We start from the raw sequence: 18248 nt of genomic DNA, 5'->3' as shown, positions 1-18248 counted from the left end.
AAAACATCTCACCAGATGTAATTGAATCTATTAGATAAATTATAGTCTTGAGACTTTTTGTAAGGGTATGTAATACAGAGGAATTGCATTAATTGTCTCCAAGTTTAGGCACCAGTGAGTTGAAATGATTTTTTTTTCCACCCAGAGAGCTGAATTGTTGATGAATGCCAGAGGAGTACAGAGGAGAGACAGAAGTGTCCCATTTCAGAGTGGGCCTTTACTGGGCATAATGGGCCAGATTCTCATATGCAATCTATTTATTTTGTGCTGGTCAGGCAACACAATGGGAATAGATTTTTCAATATAACTGGCCTATTGAGAATTCCCCCAGTAGGGAAAAGCTCCCAGCTTCATTATGCCAATCCTCCACTCGATCTATATACCAGTAGTGTAAGAGAGAGCAGCCCCATAGATCCTCTAGCTCACATGGGGTCAGAACAAACAGGTCCCTGGAATCAGGTAGCTGCTTGTTGTCACAGAAAAAGCTGGACTTGATATTTTAGTATAGGTGTATAATGTAAAGCCTTAAGGCTAAATCCTGAGGTCCTTTATTCAGGGCTAAATTGTGCCATTGAGGCACAGTCCATAGTAAATGGTAGTGCAGAGGTAAACTGGCCCACGGCAAGCAGCAGGCATTCTGCTTTGAACAGACTTGGTAACTCCTGGAGATCCTGGGTGTGCAGAGGCTGCATGCTATTGCAAGAAGCCTTTGTGAAACTTTGTCTCCACCCTACAAAGTTCTGTTGACTGATACATAGGTGGAATAGAGACCTGATCTCCTACTTGCCCCTCCATGCTCCCTTTGGGGCACTCTGCTCCCCACTGGAATAGAGGTGGAATGCCTCTTACACTTCCTAGACAGCAGGGTCTGCACTTCTGCCTGGCCTATATGTGGGCTGCACAAGAGGAGGGGGAAATTTCTTAGGTGTAAAAGAGCCAGGCAGAAACAGGCTCTCACATTTAACTCAGGCAAATTTCCCTTCTACCATGTGGGAAGGAGGCAATCCATGCAAGGAGTATCCCTCTGCCCATGGATCCCAGAAACATGATTGGTGTCACAGGGAGCAAACATTCTAAATAAAACATTTCAGTTATATTTCTTAGCACCAGAAAATATGGAGAATGTCCATATATAGATAGATGTCAGAAAATGAATTTATCTGTGCTCTCTTTTTACCTGAGATGCAGAGTTTGGATCTAGATCCAAATGTTTCTGAATATCTGTAGTCTATCTCTCTTTCTTTCTCTCTCTCCCTCTCTCTCTGATTCACACACAAGGTGGTCTTATTTTTCAGACAGTTTGTGGGCAGTGGAAAGAATAAATTAGGTCTATCTGGATATGTCAAATCTAAGAAAGTCTAACGATCAGTTTTAAAACTTTTTTAACTCTTAGGAAAAAGCTTAATCAATATTTTATTGTATTTGCTCACATTAGGTAAAATCTTTCTCTTATACTGATATGAAAGTAACACCACTGCAGATTTACACTGGTATAACTGAGTGTAGGATTTGGATCAACATATGAAGTTAAGGATGGAGATCTTTTACACTTTCCATTCTGATACATTACAAAGCTTATTTGAAACTCAAGTCCCTAATCTCTCTCCCTCCTCCATGCCTTGCATACTGTAAACAGTGGTCTAAAAATCAAAATTTGGATAGGTTTTATAAAAAAAATTTAACACAAAATGTGTCTGACTGCTTCCTATTCTGTGAATTCCTTTATGTGACTATCTGATTGGCACATCCAATGCAAATAAGCTAGTCACATGGTCACAGTTTTCAGCATTGTGCCAGAACTGAAAGAGCTAGAGCTGGGATCACCATATTTCTCACCATTTAAAAAGGTTTCTAAGCCTGCTAAACATCCATCAGAGTCCAGTTTAATTTAACACTGAATACCCCTGTACTGATAGGCACAGAGACTAGGTATTTAAAAAGATATATGTTGATTAACTTTCAACAGACCAAAGGTTGCTGTATATTGAATGGTATAATAAAGCCTTAAAAAGGGACGTCTTTACAGCTGGAGGTTTGGGGACAGATTCTCCTTTATGCCAAAGTGTCTGCTAGATGTTTTCTACTTGCAGCACAGTTTGAGGGAGAGATTAGGACAATATTTAGATGTAGAAAATATTAACAGATTATATTGCAGTCTCACTTCTTAGCCAATAGGTAGGTGTCTTATAATTTGCACTGTACGGTCTTGATTCAGGAAAGCACATAAACATGCTTAACTCCTTTGAAATCAGTGGGACTTGAGCACCCTGCTTAAAATAAAGCATGTGTGTAAGTGCTTTTCTCAATTGCTGCCTGACTACTGAACTTCTGAATTCTGTAAATTGTATCAAAAAGATAAGAATTGCTATGGAAATAAAGTATCTTTCCATGTACTAAGTATTTATGATGTGAATTTGAAGCCAAGAAAACATTTTTCTGATTGGATGCCTGATTCAAACAACAGCTTCCAAAATACCACCATGATCGATGTCATCCCTCTAAAATTTGCGGTCAAATTTTTAAAACTTTTGTTCCTAAACTTCGGTGCCTAATGCCGTATTTAAGCACTTACATAAAAGTAGCCCTGATTTTCAGAGCGCTTTGAATATGCAGCTCCCATGAAGTTCAGAGTGATGTGTGGCTCTTCTGAGAGTCAGGTCATTTATATTTGTGTCTGTGTATAGATTTGGATGCATAGTGTTAGGCACCCACATCTGAAAACATGGCTTGTATTACTGTTTAGAAAAAAGAAAAGGAGTACTTGTGGCACCTTAGAGACTAAGCAATTTATTTGAGCATGAGCTTTCGTGAGCTACAGCTCACTTCATCGGATGCATACCGTGGAAACTGCAGCAGACTTTATATACACAGAGAATATGAAACAATACCTCCTCCCACCCCACTGTCCTGCTGGTAATAGCTTATCTAAAGTGATCATCAGGTGGGCCATTTCCAGTACAAATCCAGGTTTTCTCACCCTCCACCCCCCACACAAATTCACTCTCCTGCTGGTGATAGCCCATCCAAAGTGACACCTCTTTACACAATGTGCATGATAATCAAGTTGGGCTATTTCCTGCACAAATCCAGGTTTTCTCACATCCCCCCCACCCCCATACACACAAGCTATTACCAGCAGGACAGTGGGGTGGGAGGAGGTATTGTTTCATATTCTCTGTGTATATATAAAGTCTGCTGCAGTTTCCATGGTATGCATCCGATGAAGTGAGCTGTAGCTCACGAAAGCTCATGCTCAAATAAATTGGTTAGTCTCTAAGGTGCCACAAGTACTCCTTTTCTTTTTGCGAATACACACTAACACGGCTGTTACTCTGAAACCTGTCATTACTGTTTAGGTTCACCATACAATCAAAACACACTCAAGGATTTCTGTTTGTGCAGTCTGATTTTTGTGAGCTTAGTACTAGTTTAACAACCTGCTAGACTTCCAGCAAAATTGTAAAGAAATTTGGTAAACATCATTTAAAATATTCCCCCAAAACAAAAAATACTATCAAAAGGTTGCAGTTGGAAAATACATCATTCAGCCTACCTCTGCCAGTGTGGGATTGTTCCATACAACAAGCAGGAAGGGTGACCTTATTTCTGAAACTTAGAACTTGGCGTCAGGAGAGCTACATTCCATTCTTGGTTCTCCCATTAATCTCTTGTGTCACCGTGGGCAAGTCATATGGTAATCGATATGCTTCCATTTCCCTTGTGTGAAACAGAGATGATAATGCTTTCTTACATTTGGAGAGCTGCTGTTCTATATTACAAGAATTTCTAACATACTACATATAGCATGCTGCTGTGTTGTTAGATGTATTAAATAATAATTCAGACTTCAGTATATGCTACCAGTGCATCATTGCTACACTTGAATTAAAACAGAGAATGACTTTCAGTCCAGTCTCCTGCTACTCAGGCTGTTGAGAACTGGAAATACTGCAGGCAGAACACTCAGCCCTTGCAGAGAGAGAGAGGGCACAGCTCAACAATGTTCTTTCTACCCATTTGGGAAACAGTAGTGATAAGATCCTTAGAAGGTTTATTCTCATGCTACTCAGGATTTTGAGGAAGCAGCAAGGAAATACAAATGCAGGGTCTGTGCTGGTAAAAATGTGGGAAACTTGTGGCAACCCCAAGGGCCCGAACAGGGACAATGACACTTTTGCACCTCATTCAAATCATTATCATAAAATGTATTGGGTCAGAAGGTTAGCTGGTGTAAATTAGTGTAGCTCTGTTGATTTCAAAGGAGTTATGCTCATTTATACCAGCTCAAGATCTGGGCCCATGAGGTTAATTCATCCCTGCTGTAATTGCAGAGTTAAATTCAGAGGGGTAAATTTGTCCTACAACTGGTAGGCTTCTGATATACCCAGCTGACAGTGTTTTCAGTGGCCTGGTTCATAATTACTATATGAATTAATAAACGTGTCCCCTTTTTGTAGACACTAAGGAAGTCCTTTATTCAGCATAGACAATTTAAACGTCTTTCTTCCCTTGGATGCCATTAATGCAAAAAATCTTCTGTCCCTTTTGGTAAACAGATTTATTTATTTAAGAAAGTGATCCATTTCTCAGTAGTGCCAGCTGTCACATATGATGCAGGGATCTCTACTGCTATTCTGTTTCCTTTTTTATTAAATAGCACCGTAAATGGCAATATACACAAGCTATGTGACCCGCATGGAAGCTAGACCTGCACCTCAGGCAGGCTGAACTTAAAATTGTTTAAAATGAAGATAGTTTTTAACCAAGGAAACCAAAGCAGCACCACAATCTCTAAATATATGTGGGTTTCACAGTTATAAAAGGTATCGCCTGTAAATCTTAATTCTTTATTAATAATATGTCCTTACTTTTGTTCTCAGCCTGTATATAAACTGTACATCAAAGCTGCTCTCTTCATAGCTGTGTAACCAAATCTCCTGCAGCTGAGACCTAGCCTTTCAATCCCATTTAAAACCAGCTTCTCGTATTTTACAAATACCCTGCTTGTTTTACTGTACCTTCATAAAATACAATAATTAGCTTTTTCTATTCTATATCTATATAACATATATTTGAGAGGATAGTATTCATTTCAGACAATAAAGAGTCTTTCACACCTCTTTGTCAGTTATATCTGATATATGATAAACTATGCACTTGTCTTGGAGACACTTTATGTACAAAAGTTTTTTTGTCTTCATCAATCACAATACACACAACATAGGTGCATGGAGTTACAAGAACAGAAGAGGGAAAGAGTGTGGTTGGTGGCAAATGTGCGAGGAGAGAATATTTGTAGGGTTTTAATTTTATTTATATTCTTACATTCCAAAACAAAGGCCCAAGATTAAAACAATGCTGTTTACATTGCAAAAAGTCAAGCACTCAAAAGTCAGGAAATGTCAGAATTAAGGTTGCCTGTGCGACCTTAATTCTGCCCCTTTCTGCATATGCATTATCATACAGTCTTTAATTACATGATCACATACCAGTTTTTCCACAGGACCCATGCCTCATTCAGTGCACCAGAGGAGGAGTGCTCAGGGAATCAGGCAGCTGTTCAAATTATTTTTCACTTTCATCATTCAATACGTAACTGCCTTTTCTTACACTTTCCAATTAGTTGCTTTCCCTGCTGCATTTCCCTCCTGCCGGATTGGCTTGTAAGTTACTTGTTTTACACACCTGCAGAATGCTATTATTCCAGTGTGCCATGTACCTCTATTTTCTGATCAGTTTACACCCAACACATAGTACCACCATTTGTATAGGTGATGAATTGAGCTTGGAGTCTTCAATGGGAGTGGCTTCTGTTTATTTCTGGGTGTATATGCCTAAATTTGGCCCATTACATTAAAAGTAGCCTAAGAAAGAGAGATCTCTGCTGTACTAATAACACAGCACTGTGTCTTATAAATTTGGTAACAACACTGACTTCAAAGCCACTGGATTCCACTGATAGGAGGCAAGTAGCCAATCTCTTAGTATATCTGATAGGATATATTGGAAAAGTCGGGGAATGAGAGAACTTAGTATTATTTATTGGACATTTCAGTTGGAGTTGAGGGCACCAAGTACTTTATAGGAATAGGCTTGATATCAGAGCACCAGGATGAACAGAAATAGGCTTTTCCTGTTTAACTGTGTCGACATCTTTTTGAACCAGCTTTTGTAAAAATTACATGCAGAAGCTGACCCTGTTCCCATTGAAGTCAGAGTTTTTTATTTAGCTATAATGGGAGAAGTATTGGGTCCACTGCAAATAAATAGGGCACTATACATCTGTACAATCACATTATATTTAAATGGATGGCTCTAATCTTGGATGATACTTTCATTCTTATACCAGCTGGGCATTAGTATGCACATGCTAACATACCCAATTTCAATTCTCCAGGTTGTATCCTCTTGCATACTTTCACTCATTTCATTCCTTCTCCACTCATTCCAGTTTTGATGTGGGTTTTAGTTTATAAAGTAAGAGTTCTCTGCTCCATGCCACTTCTAGTTTTCCATCCCTGTTAAGAACAAGATTATTAAGCCTTTGTCTCTTGCCTTCTGGGAATTAGGTTGTTTTTACCACACTAGGTGAAAAAGAACATAAATGGGCAATACAATTTGTACTTCCTTATTAATATTGTATCTGTGTTATCATTTGTCATTCCCTTTGTTGCTGTAAGTGCTGTGCAGCATCTCGTTAGTGGTTTCTGGTTTCTGTCCTGTGTTTTAAATGTGTTTCTTATTTCCTGGCGCCCAGTTTTTGCTTTAGGGTTATTTTAATGTATGATATTGTCATTCTGACTCCTGTTTGCGGTGTGAGATGATGCTCTGGGTACATTTCCAAGAGTCCTCTTAGTTTTCCACATTCTTGCAATTCTTTGAAGGACTCCAAAGTTCATATTACTTTACATAATATCACCAAGGTGGGTAAATCTTATTGTTTCCTTTGGCAGCTTTAGGTATCATCAGTAAAGATAAATGTCATCTGATTTATGGATTTCTTTAGAGGGGTTGTGTGTTAAAGGTAATTTTAGACATTTTGGCTTTTTGCATGCATGAGTGATTAAACAGCTGTACAAGCTTTGAGAATCTTCTGAGGACACCCCAGTCTCCTCTACAGAAAAATATTGCAGAGCAGAGGATCAGCACCAATATGGCAGGGATGCTGAAGAATGGAACAGCATTGATTTCAGTCAGTGCAGGATGGTGCTTCAGGCTGGCAGCACTGCATTGGAAAAAAGAGAAGAGGTGGTGACATTACATACAATTAATATTTCAAGACCTTAAACCGATGACAGCCTTTTTCTAGCTTCTTTTTAACTTGAAATAATAATTTAGTACAAACCATGTTTTAACTTTTATGACAGGAAAATCTATTTCAGTATTGCATGTGATGGTCTTTGCTCATGGGGATCATTACCTAGTGGTCAGGGGCTTAGGTCCTTTGACCTACAGAGGGGTTTTTGGTAGAGGAGCCTGGCCTTCCCACTCCACTGGGCTCTAGCCCAGTGCCCTGTGAGGGCAACAAAAGGGTATGACCCTTAAGGCTGCCTTCCCTACCACCCTGCCATTGTCCACGGTTCATAATCTGTACAGGAAAGCATGAAGGGAGTCCGCTCACTGCTTGGCGCCTCTTTGTGGCAAGGTAACTCTCCCAGCTCAGTGGTTTGAGCATTGGCCTGCTAAACCCAGGGTTGTGAGTTCAATCCTTGAGGGGGCCATTTGGGATCTGGGGCAAAAATTGGGGGGATTGGTCCTGCTTTGAGCAGGGGGTTGGACTAGATGACCTCCTGAGGTCCCTTCCAACCCTGGTATTCTATGATTCTCTGTTGGAATGGTGACTGTCTCTTCTTGTGCCTTGGCCCTCCAGCCAGATTAATTTTGAGTCTCTGCCCTTTGGGGGTAGTCCATAAATCAAAGGCGAAAGCAACACAAATAAACTGAGTTAGTAGGTGAGAGGAGGAAATGCCTCCTTCTCAGGGTCTATCAGAAGCCGGTCCTCCCTTCCTTCAGGGAGGGACCTCCAGGCAGTTGTTGAAGGAGAGATCCTGCCTTCCCTCAGCCCTTTCCTCAGAAGCTGCAAGGTAAAAATCTTTTCTCTTCTCTGGCCTGACTACTAGGGAGCTGTTTTGCACCCTTTTAATTCCTCCTCCATCTCTTGCAGGTGTGGAGGGACAGGGCTGGCTGAGCCCAGCGCAGCTCCTTAACCCCTTGGTGCTCAGTGTGGGGTTTGTAGTCCCCCAAAGTCGTGAGATTCTCTTGATGATCATAATATTTTTTAAATAAATGTTGAGCTCTTTGTATTGACCTCCTTGGTCTTGAATCTTTAGGGTGCACATTTTCACACTTTTTTTTAACAACTACAAGGGCTTTGAAATTTTTTAAAATTGTTAATATCATGACTCCAAGAGCTGAAGCTTTAAAGAGAGCATCAAATATTGTGAGATTTGTGATAAAATGCTGGAGTTGGCAATGCTACAATATTTTTTGTTTTACCTCGGTTTAATGGCTCAGTTATAGAAGGCTGTTTATGAAAATCTTGTTTTTATTCTATTGGAGGGTGTAGCGTGTGCAGTTTAATGCACACATGCCAGAAAATGTTGTACTTAGTGCATGTCAGTTGCCAGAGAACTCAGAGGATTCACATCCTAGATGTATCTCTGATCAAGAGAAAATGTCACTTGGGCAGTCCAGGTGGCTACTTTGATTGCAGTGAACAGTGAAATCTCCAGTTTCTTTGGTGCATGGGCTGAAGGGATAAGTATTTTTAATTGGGTACCTAGAACTACGCACCTGTGTCAGTATTTAAAATAAATACTTAAATAAAAATGAGCTTATGTTCAGAGGCATTGTACACCCACAATTCCCAGTGGGAACTGTCCCTGCTCCAAAGCATGAGAACACCAGAGCTTCTCAAAGAAAATGTCTCAAGAAGGTTTTTACGTGGGCAAAACGACACTTTCCCCTAGCTACGTTCTTGGAAATGGCAAATGTCTTTTTCTGAAATTAAAAATAATCAACCTGAGGCAGACACCTGGCATGGAAAATTTCAGCCCAACTGGTTAAAGTTTGGCAAAGTTATTAACAGCTGAAAACAGGGTCTTATGAGAAGTGTCAGGCAATCATAATAATAGGCACACTACCAGCTCTGCTATAACTAATTGTCTGATTTTCCCCCCCTCCACCTGATTCATAGATTCCAAGGATAGAAGCAGGGCTGTCCCTAGGGGGACCCGGGGTGTAAGTGTTGAAATCCGTCACTTCTGGGACTGACCCGTCCTTTCCGGGACTGACTGTGCCAGCCAATCACATTGGCCCATGGGGCCCCCCAAAGCGCGGGGCCTGGAGTGGTTGCCGCAATTTGCCATACCCTAGGGATGGCTCTCGCTAGAAGGGACCACTGTGATCATCTAGACTGACATCTATGACACAGGCCATAGCACTTCCCCCCAAAAAAAAATTCTTAGAAAAACATCCTATCCTGATTTTAAAAATTGTCAGTGATGAAGAATCAACCTTTGTGAAATTGTTTCAATAGTTAATTACCCTCATAGATAGTATGTCTGAAAATCAGACTGAACACTTACATCTTCCACTGACTTCAACTGCAGTCGTGGGTGCCAGCACTACTAAAAATCAGGGCCAGGATAGATCATAAAATGGTAAGATAGGGCCTGATCATACAAGAGATCCACATCTGATTCCTGCTGAAGTCCATGGGTCTCTGCATGGAAATATCTGTGTATCCTTTTGCAAGAAATTGGTTACTGATAGTAAGTTAGAAGACTGAATGTATACTCTAGAGTCCAAACTTACTTGTAATTATCAGTTGAGCACAATTTTAGCTTCTGTAGACTGGAAAAAAATTAATAAAATCAATTATTAAATTTGTCCATGGTTACTTTGAATCCATAATTTCTTTCTAATACATGAACATTTAAATAATCCATTTAGTCACCGTTGTTACATATTAATTCACTATTTAGTCAGACCTTAGGCAGCAATCACATTAGGGTTGTTTTAAACACTGTTTTTGTTAATGATTATTCTGTCTCATCCTGCAGTGTATGTAAATGAAGGTTAGTATGAATTTGTCAGAATTATCTTAACTTTATTCCATTTGTCAGGCATAGCGGGTTCTTATCTGGCTCATTGTTTTGAGAAAGCATTTCTACACTTGTCTCTTTAATTTCATTTTGCATGCAAGTCTAGTGGTTTCTGCACTAACGCCTGCATTTCCTACAGGGGTTTTATTTGCTTTCAAAATGGTATCTGCTTATAAAACTGCATTTTAAGACTTGGGTGTGTGTCTCATTATGTGTCATTATGTCTGACCCACATCCGAGTCATATGCTACTGAGTCACTTTAAGTGGATAAAACAATTTGTTGTGACAATTAAAAAAAAAGTATAAATGCACTGCTCAGCTTTATGGACAAATTTCCTTTCTTCCAGTGTTGAGAGTTTTTTTCAAAAAGCAGAGTTAATATAAGGGTGAGCGGATCTGTGGGCTGCTTTACTCTGGCTTACATAGATACAAGATAGAGAGAAATGTTACTTGTGACAGAATGGCTGATGCTAGCACCTATATCAAAATTACTAGAAGCTGCTACACAACAAAACACAAGATCATGTTTATATGGAAACAAATAGCTGACTGACTTGATGAATTGAACATAGAAAGCATAGCATAGCGATACTCAGTCCATGGTTCTTGAGCTGCATGTGGTTCTTTAGTTCTGCTTCTTGCTCTGTTCAGGGATTGGATTAAGGCAGTGGTCTTCAACCTTTTTTTGTTTGCGGACCCCTAAAAGAATTTCACATGGAGATGCAGACCCCTTTGGAAATCTTAGACATGGTCTGTGGACCATCTTTTGGAAACTACTGTTCTATGGTAACAACAACTTTTTGTGGACCCCTTAGAAATAGTGTGCAGAGCCCCAGGGGTCCATGAACCACAGGTTCAAAATAGATTGCAGTGTTGCATGGTGTGTCTTATGTTGAAGTGTTTCTCTTGGGGAAAATGGCAGTTTAATACAAAAGCAGGCAAATCACTGTGGACGGTGAGATGGCATTGATAGGTCAGGCCTATTGAAACTGGATGCCACACTTCAAATACCAAACATTTCTTCCATACTTTTACACCTTTGCAACTCCATTAACTTCATTAAAGTTGCTCCTACTTTACACCAGTGTTAAGGGTACATCTACACTGTAGCTGGGAGGTATCATTGCCAGTTCCTGTAGATACACATACATTAGCATAATGGAGCGAGCACGCTAAAACTAGAAGTGTAGCCAAAGGGGAGTGAGTGGTGGAAGGAGCTAGCCACCTGAGCAAATACCTGAATCCCAAGCAGAATTGTACTTGGGGCAACTAGCTACTCCAGCGGTTTGTGCCACCACTACATTGCTGTTTTTAGTGCGCTAGCTAGATCAAAGCTAGCACCTATGTCTACTGGACCTGGCAATTACAGCTCCCAGCTGCAGGGTAGATGTACCCTAAATGAGCAGAACTAAGCCCCTCACTGTATTCTTCAGTGGAAGTGGGAGACTACAGAAAAACAGATAAGCAGCAGAGGTGGTAAAGAAAGGGGTGTGTCTGTGTATGTAATCTCCTGCAGTTCATTCGGTTCTTGGCCTGTCTGATGAGGCTACCCGTCAGGGTGTTGATGTGTGATGGCAATCACTGGATGTCTAGAATGTTTTGCTCATCACCAGCCTGGATAAACTCCACTCAGTGAAGGAGTAATGAAAGCATCTATATGTGATTATCGTTCCCAGGAGCTAACCTGTCCCCATTGAAACTTTACCTTCAAACTGCAGATATATATCGGGGCTGTTGTGCAGGATAATTTCAACAAAAGCTACTTTGTGACTCCACTTAGCTTGACATAACAAATTTATGAATTAACGGATTTACAGCTGTTAGTGGAATTACTGGAAAAACCTGACTTTTCTTTATGGTGTGTGTGGGGGGGGAGGTGTCTTCAAACAACCAGAGCTTTGAGTTAACGCTAGTAGATTGGGTCAAAGAGAAGCTTTATGGATTGGGACAAAACCAAAGTGCCTCTTGTGTACTGTTCCATTAAGGAACTATTTTCCTACCTCTCCACATCATATATAAATACACAGTTTACAAAATAGAAAAAAAAACAAATTTTCTTTCTTCAATGCTACTTGTTTGTTGGCTAATCCCAAAATTGTATGTACTCCAAAGAAATGACTTCACTGTAGAGTGGCTACTTAATGTTGAAGCTAATGCTTCTGTTTCAAAAATGAAGCCAAAATACTTTTCTGATCTATCTGTAGTTGGAGGTTTGAAAACCCCTTTAGCAGTGCTAGAAAGAGCCCATCAAACATAGCCCTCCCAGATGTGCATTAGTGACAATAGAGGTCTGTGCTAGGTGCTGTACAAACAATGGGGTCTTGGTCCATTGCTTGACTCCTAGGCACTATTGCAATACAAATAATAAACATAATACTGTTGTAACAGGGCGCCCCCTCTGCTACTGTCATCTTCTGTGCACACTGTCCGCTTGGAGACTGCTTGTAAACATGAAGTGTGGTCTATTTACAGCATTGTGCAGCACCTTAGCTACAAAAACATATAATTCCTCAGCCCCCTAGACCAACAATAGGAGAAGGAAGAGATCTCTCCTTCCAAGAGTTCTCTTGGCTTTGGCTCTGGCTCTCAAAGCCACACAGCCTTGCCTTGTCTCTACTCCCTTTCCACTTCCTTCCTGCGTTGTCCTCTTCTAGTCCCTGAGCTAATGGGCTAATGAGCACTTTAACTCTCCCCAGTCCATTCTAATCCGTCAATTAGGTACAACTTTGCCTGTCAGATTGATTCCAGAGCTATTTAATTGATGATATAGTGATCAGAGTGCTGATATAGCTGCTATTGCCTAACACGCCGTCACAACTGTTAAGAACAAATAACTCCTTGAGCTTCATTCTGATCTCATGCCAGATATACCCCAATTTATAACTCCAATGACTTTGAGATCAGAATCAGGCCTTGCAATTAGGCCCCAATTTACAAGGGGCACATGGTTAATTTTAAGTGTGGTTATGAGTAGTTCCAGGTTTTTTGAAGGGGCAGAACCATATTTTTGAAAAGGTATTTTTTTTTGTCAGAAAGGCTACTACATAGATTTAGAGGAAAACAATTAGATTAACAGGAGACTTAAGGGGGAAAATGAGAGCAAAAACCTATTATTATTATAATTATTATTATAAATCATTACCATCATGACTTGAAAAATGTTTCTATTTTAGAGCTTCAGTAAAATGATTTTTTTTCTCCTTCTAATGCTAATTCATCCATATCAGAATAATTATTAACATCTGGATTTTGTCTTCTTACAAGAGAATGCTTGTGCATCCAGACATCTCTACATAATTATAATTAGAAAATAAACATTTATTGCTTTGATAATCCTCAATTTGCTGAATATAAAATAGCCAGCAGCTTTAATGTTGCAAAAGTTCAGATTTTGGTCTGGCAATCTTTTGGTGATGTGCTCAAATTCATTTGGCTAAATTGTAAAGCAAATGTTTCCTCTTATTCTTAACAAGGATTCCTTGGGATTATTTGTAGTTATCTGATCAAGCACAGAGCTTAAAAAACATGATTAAAGTAGATATGTTATTGCTTCCATCCTGACGAGGACATTTCAGCACTTTGTATGTGTTTTTCTTGATTAAGAACACTTTCGGGGAGGGTTATGAAAGCATGAATGGCAGGAAGGTATCTAAATTCCACTGAAACTCAATGGGGTTGGGCACATCCATTTGATAATCCTCTTCCCCAAACATTCCCCAATAATGTGCTGAAGGTTAACAAATGCATGTTGCTGCTGATCAAGTGGGGAAGCAGATTTCAAAAGCACAGACCCTAATAGAGGACATTCTCGTTGCAGTCCCCTCTCTATTTTTAAGAACAAACATTTTAGAGAAAGTCCTTCCCACCAAAGCCAAATCTATAGGAGAAGAAGGTTTGAAGGAAAATGTTGCTTGTAGTAATGAGATCACATGGTAAATCAGTTCCGGCCTGTATTCATCTTGAGATTCTGATGCCTACATATAACTTATGGTTGAAATAGATTTTTAAAAATATCTCACTTTCAGGCAATGTGGTACAGTGAGGTTCAAGCTGGAATTCTTCAGAGCAGGGACTCAAACATTTTAATAATGTGGACTGCATATTTACAGAGAGACTGTCATATGGACACTTCACTTCCCATTCATGATCATGCAGACAACTTCCCCTCCCATTTGCCACTGTGCCCAAACTCACTGCCCAAACTCACTGCCCATCAGAAACCACGTGACATCCTTGCAGCAGCTACAGCAACTGTTCATTTGGGAAGGTTATATTAGGAATGTATATAATGTATTTTTTGCTGTCATTTAATGCTAATTATCATCTGGAAATGAAGGTAACTAACGTCATGTGATCACCCAGCTCTTTTCAAAACACCATCAAGTGCCTCTGGGCAAACAGCATCCCTGAGTCACAGTTCAGAACCTCTGCCTGACTGTGTGTTGCGACTTTTCATGGGAAAGAACAATCTTTTACAGATATCATAGAAACATCAGTTACATTTGACTCTTTACATTAGTTCCAAGAGCTGAGTCAGTGGTACGTCATTATTCATTTGCTCCTGTACTCTAATGTATAGAACCTGTTTCAGCTTTTCAACTACTGACTGTGTGTCAGAACCAATTTTATTTTCCATTTCCTGAATAGATTTCACTATAGTTTTTTAGACAAGATACTTGTAACTTTATTTACTGAACCACTTCCTCTCCCACCCACCCAATCAAATTATCTTCAATGACTAATGTCACTTTTGTCATGGCTCTTATGGGTGTCTTGGAGTCCTGAATATTCATATCTTTAATACTCTACAATTTTATCTTTGGGGGGAGGAGTGAACATGATGATAAAGAGACTGATCCTGAAGCAGGATTATCCTACGCAAGAGCACAAGTGCAAGAGTACAGATCCTGAAGCAGGATTATCCTATGCAAGCATAAGGACCCCAAAATGTTGATCAAGCTTCATGGAAAGCTGCAAAGTTAAGCCCTGGGAGACATGGACAACTAATGGAGGGGGAAAAAGCAGAGCAGCTGACTCTCAGTCAGAACTTCAATTACCTGAAGAGACATCAGGAAGCTTCCACCTCCCCTTTGTTTTAAAAAAAAGACTGTTAAAATAATTGGAGAGCCAGGTTATATTTACAAAGGTCAGTTCTTGTACAGCAAATCCTGCTGTGTTCAGAACAGCACTGTTTTAATTTTCCACTTTCATTGCAACTTGCAAGGTTAAAATTTGGTTAAACAAAATTCTCATCATGACTTTTAGATTTTACTATATTTCTATGCCTCTCTTCCCTTTTCACCATGATTGAAAAAAGAGTCTTCCTAAAAATTGCCGAGACAAATTTGCAGCCCTACTAATTGGGGAGAGCTGGGTGATTGACACTACTGATTTGCCTTTGTCATTTTTCTCTTTCTAATGGACCCAACCTCCATGCTGGAAAAACTCTGTAAACACGTTTGGCAGAACACAGGTTTTGCTTACATTCATCTTTCTTGGTAATGTTTTTTTCTTCTCCTTTTCTGATTTTCCTACTGGTATGCTGTTTTAAAACACCTCCAAAGAAAGAGAAATTTCCAAAAGTCAAGCAAGCTACAAACACACTGAATGCAAAGAATGGAGGGGAAGGGGGGAAACTCTAAAAGTGATTTTTTTCCATAGCACTAAGACAAGAACGATTAGAAAGTGCAAGTGCACTTAAAGCATTTATATTGGGTCCAATCTAAAGCCCCAATCCTGCTAACTCTTATGCCCATGCTTAACGCTTTACTTAAAATATTGTAGTAGTAAGAAGAAAGATAGGAGAAATTAGAATCATAGAATCATAGAATCATAGAATATCAGGGTTGGAAGGGACCTCAGGAGGTCATCTAGTCCAACCCCCTGCTCAAAAGCAGGACCCATCCCCAATTAAATCATCCCAGCCAGGGCTTTGTCAAGCCTGACCTTAAAAACTTCTAAGGAAGGAGATTCCACCACCTCCCTAGGCAACGCATTCCAGTGTTTCACCACCCTCCTAGTGAAAAAGTTTTTCCTAATATCCAACCTAAACCTCCCCCACTGCAACTTGAGACCATTACTCCTTGTCCTGTCCTCTTCCACCACTGAGAATAGTCTAGAACCATCCTCTCTGGAACCACCTCTCAGGTAGTTGAAAGCAGCTATCAAATCCCCCCTCATTCTTCTCTTCCGCAGACTAAACAATCCCAGTTCCCTCAGCCTCTCCTCATAAATCATGTGTTCCAGACCCCTAATCATTTTTGTTGCCCTTCTCTGGACTCTTTCCAATTTATCCACATCCTTCTTGTAGTGTGGGGCCCAAAACTGGACACAGTACTCCAGATGAGGCCTCACCAATGTCGAATAGAGGGGGATGATCACGTCCCTCGATCTGCTCGCTATGCCCCTACTTATACATCCCAAAATGCCATTGGCCTTCTTGGCAACAAGGGCACACTGCTGACTCATATCCAGCTTCTCGTCCACTGTCACCCCTAGGTCCTTTTCCGCAGAACTGCTGCCTAGCCATTCGGTCCCTAGTCTGTAGCTGTGCATTGGGTTCTTCCGTCCTAAGTGCAGGACCCTGCACTTATCCTTATTGAACCTCATCAGATTTCTTTTGGCCCAATCCTCCAATTTGTCTAGGTCCTTCTGTATCCTATCCCTGCCCTCCAGCATATCTACCACTCCTCCCAGTTTAGTATCATCCGCAAATTTGCTGAGAGTGCAATCCACACCATCCTCCAGATCATTTATGAAGATATTGAACAAAACCGGCCCCAGGACCGACCCCTGGGGCACTCCACTTGACACCGGCTGCCAACTAGACATGGAGCCATTGATCAATATCCATTGAGCCCGACAATCTAGCCAACTTTCTACCCACTGTATAGTGCATTCATCCAGCCCGTACTTCTTTAACTTGCTGACAAGAATACTGTGAGAGACAGTGTCAAAAGCTTTGCTAAAGTCAAGAAACAATACATCCACTGCTTTCCCTTCATCCACAGAACCAGTAATCTCATCATAGAAGGCGATTAGATTAGTCAGGCAAGACCTTCCCTTGGTGAATCCATGCTGACTGTTCCTGATCACTTTCCTCTCATGTAAGTGCTTCAGGATTGATTCTTTGAGGACCTGCTCCATGATTTTTCCAGGGACTGAGGTGAGGCTGACTGGCCTGTAGTTCCCAGGATCCTCCTTCTTCCCTTTTTTAAAGATTGGCACTACATTAGCCTTTTTCCAGTCATCCGGGACTTCCCCCGTTCGCCACGAGTTTTCAAAGATAATGGCCAATGGCTCTGCAATCACAGCCGCCAGTTCCTTTAGCACTCTCGGATGCAACTCGTCCAGCCCCATGGACTTGTGCATGTCCAGCTTTTCTAAATAGTCCCTAACCACCTCTTTCTCCACAGAGGGCTGGCCATCTCTTCCCCATTTTGTGATGCCCAGCGCAGCAGTCTGGGAGCTGACCTTATTCGTGAAGACAGAGGCAAAAAAAGCATTGAGTACATTAGCTTTTTCCACATCCTCTGTCACTAGGTTGCCGCCCTCATTCATTAAGGGGCCCGCACTTTCCTTGGCTTTCTTCTTGTTGCCAACATACCTGAAGAAACCCTTCTTCTTACTCTTAACATCTCTCGCTAGCTGCAGCTCCAGGTGCGATTTGGCCCTCCTAATTTCATTCCTACATGCCCGAGCAATATTTTTATACTCCTCCCTGGTCATATGTCCAACCTTCCACTTCTTGTAAGCTTCTTTTTTATGCTTAAGATCCGCTAGGATTTCACCGTTAAGCCAAGCTGGTCGCCTGCCATATTTACTATTCTTTCGACACATCGGGATGGTTTGTCCCTGTAACCTCAACAGGGATTCCTTGAAATACAGCCAGCTCTCCTGGACTCCTTTCCCCTTCATGTTAGTCCCCCAGGGGATCCTACCCATCCGTTCCCTGAGGGAGTCGAAGTCTGCTTTCCTGAAGTCCAGGGTCCGTATCCTGCTGCTTACCTTTCTTCCCTGTGTCAGGATCCTGAACTCAACCAACTCATGGTCACTGCCTCCCAGATTCCCATCCACTTTTGCTTCCCCTACTAATTCTTCCCAGTTTGTGAGCAGCAGGTCAAGAAAAGCTCCCCCCCAGT

Source organism: Lepidochelys kempii, chromosome 1 (assembly GCF_965140265.1).
Source record: "Lepidochelys kempii isolate rLepKem1 chromosome 1, rLepKem1.hap2, whole genome shotgun sequence".
Classification (NCBI taxonomy): domain Eukaryota; kingdom Metazoa; phylum Chordata; order Testudines; family Cheloniidae; genus Lepidochelys; species Lepidochelys kempii.
Note: the sequence above shows the minus strand (reverse complement) of the source record.